Genomic DNA, 8,512 nt, shown 5'->3' with positions numbered 1-8,512 from the left:
GACATGCTTTTGTTTAAGTGTGGGGAGGTTGATAAACCACTATTTTACGGTTTATCTTGTGCTCAATTGAGTGGATTTTATCAACTCTTTACCTACTTATTCATACTATTTGCATGTTTTACATTTCCCTTCCTAATTATGTGCTTTGATTGAAAACATGCTTCTTTGGACTTATATTTGCTTATTATTAATCCTCTCTTATCACCATTAGATGCCTTGATATGTGTGTTAAGTGTTTTCAGAGATTACAGGGCAGGAATGGCTCAGAGGATGAAAAGGAAGCATGCAAAAGTGGAAGGAATACAAGAAGTTGGAGAAACTGCTAAGTTGTCCAGCCTGAACTCTTCGCACTCAAACGGCTATAACTTTAGCTACAAAGGTCCAAACGATGCGGTTTCAATTGAGTTGGAAAGCTAACGTCCGGGGCTTCGATTTGATATATAATTTGCTATAGCTGCTCCGACGCCAGGCGACGCGAACGCGTGAGTCACGCGGACGCGTGACCTGGCAGGAACGCAACCCGCGCGGCTGCATGAGCCATGCAGTCACGTCACTTTTCCGCGATCTGTTCGGACCATAAAGCGCTGGAAGTGACTTCTGGGCTGCTTTTGACCCAGTTTTCAGCCCAGAATACACAGATTAGAGGCTATAAAGTGGGGGAATGCATGTATTCATAATTATGCACTCATAATTCACTTCTCATGATTTAGATTAGTTTTGAGAGAGGTTCTCTCCTCTCTCTTAGGATTAGGATTTAGGACTTCTCTTAGTTTTAGGAGTAACTCTCAATCCTAGGTTCTTTATTTTTATTTATTTTTCCAATTAAATTTATGAACTCTTTCATGTTACAGATTACTCTTTTAAATTAATATTATTTGAGGTATTTCAGTTTAATATTGCTTTCTTTTATTTACATGATTATTGCTTCCCATCTAAAAGCATTTTTTATTCCAGCAGCTTCAATTTTCTTTCCTTTTGGCCTTGGTTAAATAATTGGTAACTCTAGAGTTATCAAACTCATTATTGATTGAAAATTGGATTTCTTCATTTCATTAATTCATATTCCAATAACTCTAGCCTTTCCCAAGGAAAGACTAGGACTTGAGGATTCGAATTAATTCATCCACTTAACTTACCTTCATAGTTAGAGGTTAACAAGGTGGGAGAAGAATCCAATTCTCTTCATAATTGATAAGGATAACTAGGATAGGACCTCCAGTCTTTATACCTTGCCAAGAGTTTATTTTACAGTTATTTATTTATTTTTATTGCTTTGAAAATATGCTTGTGCCCATTGCCCAAATTCTCAAAACCCCCAATTTACAATCTCCATAGCCAATAATAAGAACATACCTCCCTGCAATTCCTTGAGAAGACGACCCGAGGTTTAAATACTTCGGTTATCAATTTATTTAGGGGTTTGTTACTTGTTACAACCAAAACGTTTGTACGAAGGGATTTCTGTCGGTTTAGAGACTATATCTACAACGCGACTATTTTTATGACATTCTTTACTGGCAAAAATCCTAACGTCAGGTACTTGCTGGCAGTTGAACTGAGTTTCTTGATTGACTTTAGCTGAGTTTTCAGCATTTTGATCCTTGATTTTGACCTTGCCGCAAAGTATTCTTCTAGAGCTTCCCAGATTTCATGTGCATAGCTGTATTCTACTACCTTGTTGACGAACATTTCATCCATGCACGAGAGCATTGATAAACCACTATTTTATGATATTTCTTGTACTCAATTGAGTGATTTTTATCAAGTCTTTGCTCACTTATTCATATAAATTGCTTGGTTTTACAATTCCTTCCTTATTCATTAATGTATGTGAAAACATGTTTCTTGGACCTTAAAACTGTTAATTTTAATTATCCTTTATCACTATTTGATGCCGTAATCCGTGTGTTAAGTATTTTCAAGCTTTATAAGGTAGAAATGGCTTAGAGGATAGAAAAAAAACATGCAAAAGTGAAAGGAACGCGCGAAAATAAAGTTTTGACGAAAATGGCAGCAACGCGCACGCGTGGACGACGTGGATACGTGCTTAGCAGAGAATACGAGCGACGCGCACGCATGGACAACGCGGACGCGTGCCAAGCGCAAAATACCAGCGACACGTACGCGTGACTGACGCGTACGCGTGACAAGGAAAAAACGCCAAATGACGCGCACGCGTGACCCACACGCATGCGTGACAGACGCTACGTGCAGAGAGTTGCAGAAAACGTTCCCAGCAATTTCTGGACTCCTTTTCGGCCCAAATCCATGCCCATAAACACAGAATAGAGGCTGGAGAATGAGGGAATCAATCAATAAATCAATTCATTCATCAAGGGAAAAGGGGATATATTCATTATTCACAATTTTTGTTTTAGATGTAGTTTTTTTAGAGAGAGAGACTCTCTCTTCTCTCTTAGTTTTTAGGATTTAGAATTTCTCTTAGGTTAGGTTTACTTCTTCTTCATTCCAGGTTCAATGTTTCTTTACTTTGGTTTCTCTTCTATTTTTATTTATTCTATTACTTTGATTTATGAATTCTCATGTTAGATTTGATTTTATATTTAATATAATTTGAGGTATTTTAGATTTATGATTGCTTTCTTTTATTTATGATATAAATAATTTGGATTTTTTTCCCTTTGGCTTTGGTTGAGTAATTGGTGACACTTGAGTTATCAAACTCGGTGTTGATTGAAAATTGAAATTTGCTGATTGATTTGGATTTCTCTAACGCTAGTCTTTCCATAGGAGTTGACTAGGATTTGAGGAATCAAACTGATTAGTCCACTTGACTTTCCTTTATTTAGTAAAGGTTAACTAAGTGGGAGCAATAAACAATTCTCATCACAACTGATAAGGATAACTGGGATGGGATTTTCAGTTCTCATACCTTGCCAAGAGTTTTTCTAGTTATTAATTTATTTTCTTGCCATCTAAATTCCTTGTTCAAACCTTTCAAAAAACCCAAAAGATACTTTTCCATAACTAATAATAAATCATACCTCCCTGCAATTCCTTGAGAGACGACCCGAGGTTTAAATACTTCGGTTATAAATTTTACTGGGTTTGATTTAGTGACAAACAAGTTTTTTGCACGAAAGGATTTTTGTTGGTTTAGAAGCTATACTTTCAACGAGAGCTTATTTGTAAAATTCTAGACCACGCAAAAATCTGTTCGTTAAGCATCCACGCCGCAAAGCATTCATCATGTTGCTCCCACACTTCAAATTCGGGTGACAGTTTTCTGATTGCTTGATCTGCTTCTGAATCGTACTTTCTTGGAATTTCTTCTCTGTTGAGGTGATTTTGTAACTTGTTAGCTTTGATGCACGCTAGTGCTTGCCTTTTCCACGCTCTGAAATTGTCTTCGTCTAGTTTAATCGTAACTGGAAAATTTACGATTGACGCCATTATTGTGCTCATTGGAGCTTGAACCGCAGCGAGGGGTGTGGGGTGATCCATGGATCAGAACATGAGCTCTGATACCATGTGAGGTGTCAGAAAGAGAGGTAAAAGTGATAGAGAGAAAGGAAAAGAGAGAGAGAGAGAGAGAGAGAGAGAGAGAGAGAGTTGTTACAGAAAGGAATTCTTCATTGAATTGAAAATTGAATTTTACAAGTGATAGAGAATATATTTTATATAGAGGAATTGTGCTACTCCTAACAAACTGTAACTAACTCAGAAACTTCTGGAGACCTGTAACTGACTTGAGAGTGTGTGTTAACTTTCTAACTTGTTGAATATAGTGTATAGCCTAACAATCTCAACTTGCAAGGCCTCAATTTATCTTCCTCCATAGTGGCTTTTGTAGGAACATGGGAATTAGGTTAATGCACAGCTGTAACGTGCAAAGGAGTTGTTAGAGTTAATAGTAGTAGGGGAGAAAAACTATTCTTTTAACTTTGTATCATCAAGTTCTACAAACACGTAAGGTCAATATTTTTTCTTTGGATAAATGAATAAAACACCTAAAAATTAAGTAGAAGTCAACAAATCCAACAAAAAGTTATTTGCTGTTAAACAAAGAAGTTAGTCTAGAAGAAAATTATTTTTTATTCTAGATTTATTTCTTGTCTAGCTTAGAATATAAGAGCTTGTTCTCACTATATATAGTAGTATTCAAATTGCAATATATTTTGAAAGAGAAAAGTCACAAAAATAAAAAAAGAAAGATATACATCTGAACCAAAAATATGTACACAACATAATAACAATGATAATCAAAGAAGAAAAATATTAAGAAAAAAGAGAATTCAATTAGCCTTGATAATGCATGCGAACTTGAATCACACCATCTTGAACAAAACTAAAATAGTATAATAATGGAACAAAAGCATAATTAGTATAGTAGTTACAAACCTGGGTAGTAGTAGACAAAACTAAAGTGAAATGAACATGGAGATATTCACATATTCGAAATGTTTGCTAATCAAAATAAATTAGTTAAAAACAGTTAAAACTTACTTTATATAACATTTATTAATTATTGCAATAATTAATAAATACTAAATAAAATAATTTTTGACTATTTTTTTGTTTCTCTTGTATTACCATTCTCATATACCATGTGAGAGAAAATCCAAAAATATTAGAGAAAATGTAGTCAACTAAACATTTGTTTGTCAATAACTATACTAACGAACAATAATTAGTTTTCACCTTGATTCCTCTCTGTATTTTGCATCAATTTTCTTGCTAGGTGAGTATATGGGCAAGCTTGATGGCTCACATGCACTAGGTTTGGTTTTCACAAAAGATGTGCAATACCAAAGTTGCTACATATCCATGAAGTTATGGTAAAAAAATAATAATAATAAAGCATCTAACCATCAAGTAACTTGTATAAAAAAAGAAATGGTCTTTAGGGTAAAAAGGAACATTTATAACTTCGTGAAGTGTGAAATCTTCCGGTTCCTTGTTGGCAATATTTCTTTGCACTTGTAAAAGTAACTTTAAAATTTTAAAGAGATCTTATCAGACAAACTCAAACTATTCATAAAAAGAGAAACACTATTCCATTTAGTAACCAATGAAATTTTAGCATTATCCTCAGTGTCCTGAAATATTTAATCTAGGTTTGGATTAATGCAAGCTCTATATACATTGAAAGTAGCACAAATTGATTTCTTGGCAATTAATTTGAACAAAAAAAAAAATAAAAACAAGATTCATCCATTATAATTTATTTGCAAAATTTAACAGAAAATATTCCACATTTGAATTCTATATTATGTGTAAATCACTTAAAAAAAATAAACTTTATCTGTTGTTGAAACAAATTAAACAAACAACCAGATATCCAATTTAAGCCTTGAATTTAGGAAGAAAAAGACTTTGGGCTTAATGAACAGCTTAATGAAAATAAGTCCTAACACAAGCCGAACGTCAGTTTAGAATTTTTACAAAAAAATTGTGTTGCAAGTATAGTTTCAAACCAACAAATGACCCGAATCAAAATTTAGTTTGTTTGTCACGAATACAAACAAAAAAAATTGAGAGTATTTAGATCTTGGGTCGTCTCTCAAAGAAATTGCAATGAGGTGTGCCTATTATCGGTCGTGAATAAGGGGGTTTGCAGATAAACAGACAAGAAATTAAATGACAAGAAAGTAAAGCTAACAACTAAAGGAAGATAAATGCTAAAAAACACGCCCGACAAGGATTGAGAATCAAAGTTTTCTATCTAAGTCATTGACCACAAACATGGCAATGACCTAGAGTTAATGCTATTTTGTTATCTCCAACATCGAGAGAAAGTCAAATAGGCATAGTCAGTCTTAATCCATAGGTCTTACTCATCAATGGAAACAAGAACAACTAACAACCCTAAATCACCAATCAATATTGGATATCAATGACTCTCGTGTCACTAACCACGACATGACAATTACAAGAGCAAACTCAATTAGTCAATCTCTAATAGTGAGATAAGTCAACCAGGCATAATCAATCTCAATTTATAGGTTTTACTCATTAATAGAAATGAGATTAATTAAAATCTCTAAATTTTCAATTAATTCGGACATTAGTGACTCAATGATACGGAATTTATTATTCAATATTCCACAGAACTACCAGCAAGTGCATCGAGTCGCATCAAGTAATAAACTCACGGTGAGTGAGTGTCGATCCCACGAGGATTAACGGATTAAGAAAATAATAGTTAATTGATTATCTAGCTAGACAATTCATATTTGGATGATGAGCAAGTAAACGAAAGCTAGAATATAAATGACTTGTAAAGAATGAAAAAAAAAGCAATAAAAGACAAGAAAGTAAATGACTAGAAAGTAAATAACAGAAATTAAGAATGGAAAGAACATTGGGATCAAGAGATATTGCATTCTCAGGATCAATAGCTCTTGTCTCCACTTCAATCATGTAATTATTGATCTCTTGGCAAATCATAAGTAATTGAATTCTAATTCCTTGACAATCTAATTTCTCTTGAGTACTTGATCAATTGCCAATTCCTTGATTAATTGTTCATGAAAAGAGATTAAGAAGTCTCTTATTTAGAGCCACACAATTTCATGAATCCAAATATGGGTTGATTATATGTCATGTATCAATTCCATATCCAAATTCACAATAATTGAGAGAAAGATCTTCAAGATCAAATCCTATGATCCCTTTTTCAAGTTCTCAAAGAATTCAAATTAGATTCAAATTCTTTTCCAAGATATTTGAATCCTTGAGATGAAGAACGAAGATTCTTTCTAAATAAGCAATTGAAAGATGAATTGAGGATGAAGAAGAAAATATATTAATCCATCGAAATATAATAGAGCTATTTTTCCCAATTAAGAGAATAAGAAACTCACAACTAAAGAATTACAAAATGGGTATCAAAGAAAATAGAAGAGAGGGAGAAAATGAGAATAAGGAGAGAGTTTGAAGTCTCCCCTCCAAAGTGTGTCGTTCAGCCTAAAGTTGCAAGTCCTATTTATAAGCTATCATAAATTACAAATTCAAATGAAATTCAAATTACAATCAAATGAAAATTTCCTAACTAGTTCTAGATGATTCTTGTGGCCTTGATTGATTGTCAATTGTGGGCTTTGCTTGCATGAAGTTAGAGGGGATTTTAGAGGTGTGACAATTGGACTAAATGAACGCTCCAGGGTTGATTTATGAAGCTGGCGTTATTTGGAAGCAACGCTTCCTTGCTTTGGCGACACTAATGCTTTAAAAAGTGTGCCAAAATGAAGCTCCAGGGCTGAGGGCTTGTCATAGGCATTATTGAGGATAATGCTTCACAAAATTGACGTAACGCTTCAAAAATGATGAAAGTTGAGCTCCCAGGATCCATGGAGTTAGTGGCACTAATGCTTTTACAAATGACGTGTTTAACGCTTTAGAACTTTGAGATGCGAACTTAGTTTCGTGCGTACGCATGAGGTACCGCTTTGTTCTTTTGGCGTTACTAACGCCACTTTGAGTGCCACATTGATCCTTCCATGGGTTGAGGGTTCCAAAAGCATGACCTAATGTTTCAAAGTATGTCCTATGGCTTTAAAGTGTGTCCTAAGCTTCCTCCTTTGTTCTCTTGATTCTTGTTTTGTCTCTTTTCATAACATTTTCCTACAAAAATTATGATTCCAAAGAAATCAAATTAAAGTACTAAAACATTTCATGATTGAGTATTATGCTTTGACTTCTTATATGGAAAAGCATAGAAAAATACATCATGATGCACATGCATCACAACACTAAACTTGAACTTTGCTTGTCCTCAAGCAAATAAAGAATCATGCAATCAACATTAACAATTAAGGGTGTGAAGATTAGCGATTCTTAGTGTTTATGGTTGGCCGTTTCACTTAAGCATGCATCACTCACAAAAGAACTCCAAGTGCTTAAGGTTTTCATCTTAATTACTTTATGAGATCATTTCCCTTATTCTCAACCTTGAAGCAAGCTTTTTGTCTTTTTCTTCTCTTTCTTAGCATAGCTTCTTGGGTGCTTTGCACCATTTATTTCTAGCTTCGACTCTAAATACTTTATTTTCAAGTATTACCACTTGATACATAAGCACCACAAGCATGTAACTAGAGGACTCTTTGAGCCTTTTGTTTGTTTGTTTGTTTCTTGCTAGTCATTAATGCTCAAAGTCTTGAGTTTTGAGGGAGTATTTTGTACTTGAGCCTAGCCTTGACTCTAAATGTTTTGTTTTCAAGCTTTTTACTTGATACATAAACACCACAAGTACTTGACTAATGATTTGTCATTGGTACTCAGAGCCTTCAGCTTTCTCACTCTTCCCTTTAATAATAAATTAATGACTTTTGCTTCTTCAAAGTTATCAAAATTTGCAATCATTTCATAAAGCTCTCTAGATGAAAACTTCAAACAAACAGATTCAATTGTGTTGAGATAAATAGTTATTTTAGCCTTCCAAAACTCATATGCTCATGCTAGGTTCTTCTTTAATTAACACCTACTTGTTTTCATTTATGTTTATGATTCTTACTTGCTTTGACTTAACAAGTTTCAATATAGTGGTGTA

The sequence above is a fragment of the Arachis stenosperma genome, chromosome 1, assembly GCF_014773155.1.
Source record: "Arachis stenosperma cultivar V10309 chromosome 1, arast.V10309.gnm1.PFL2, whole genome shotgun sequence".
Lineage (NCBI taxonomy): Eukaryota > Viridiplantae > Streptophyta > Magnoliopsida > Fabales > Fabaceae > Arachis > Arachis stenosperma.
Note: the sequence above shows the minus strand (reverse complement) of the source record.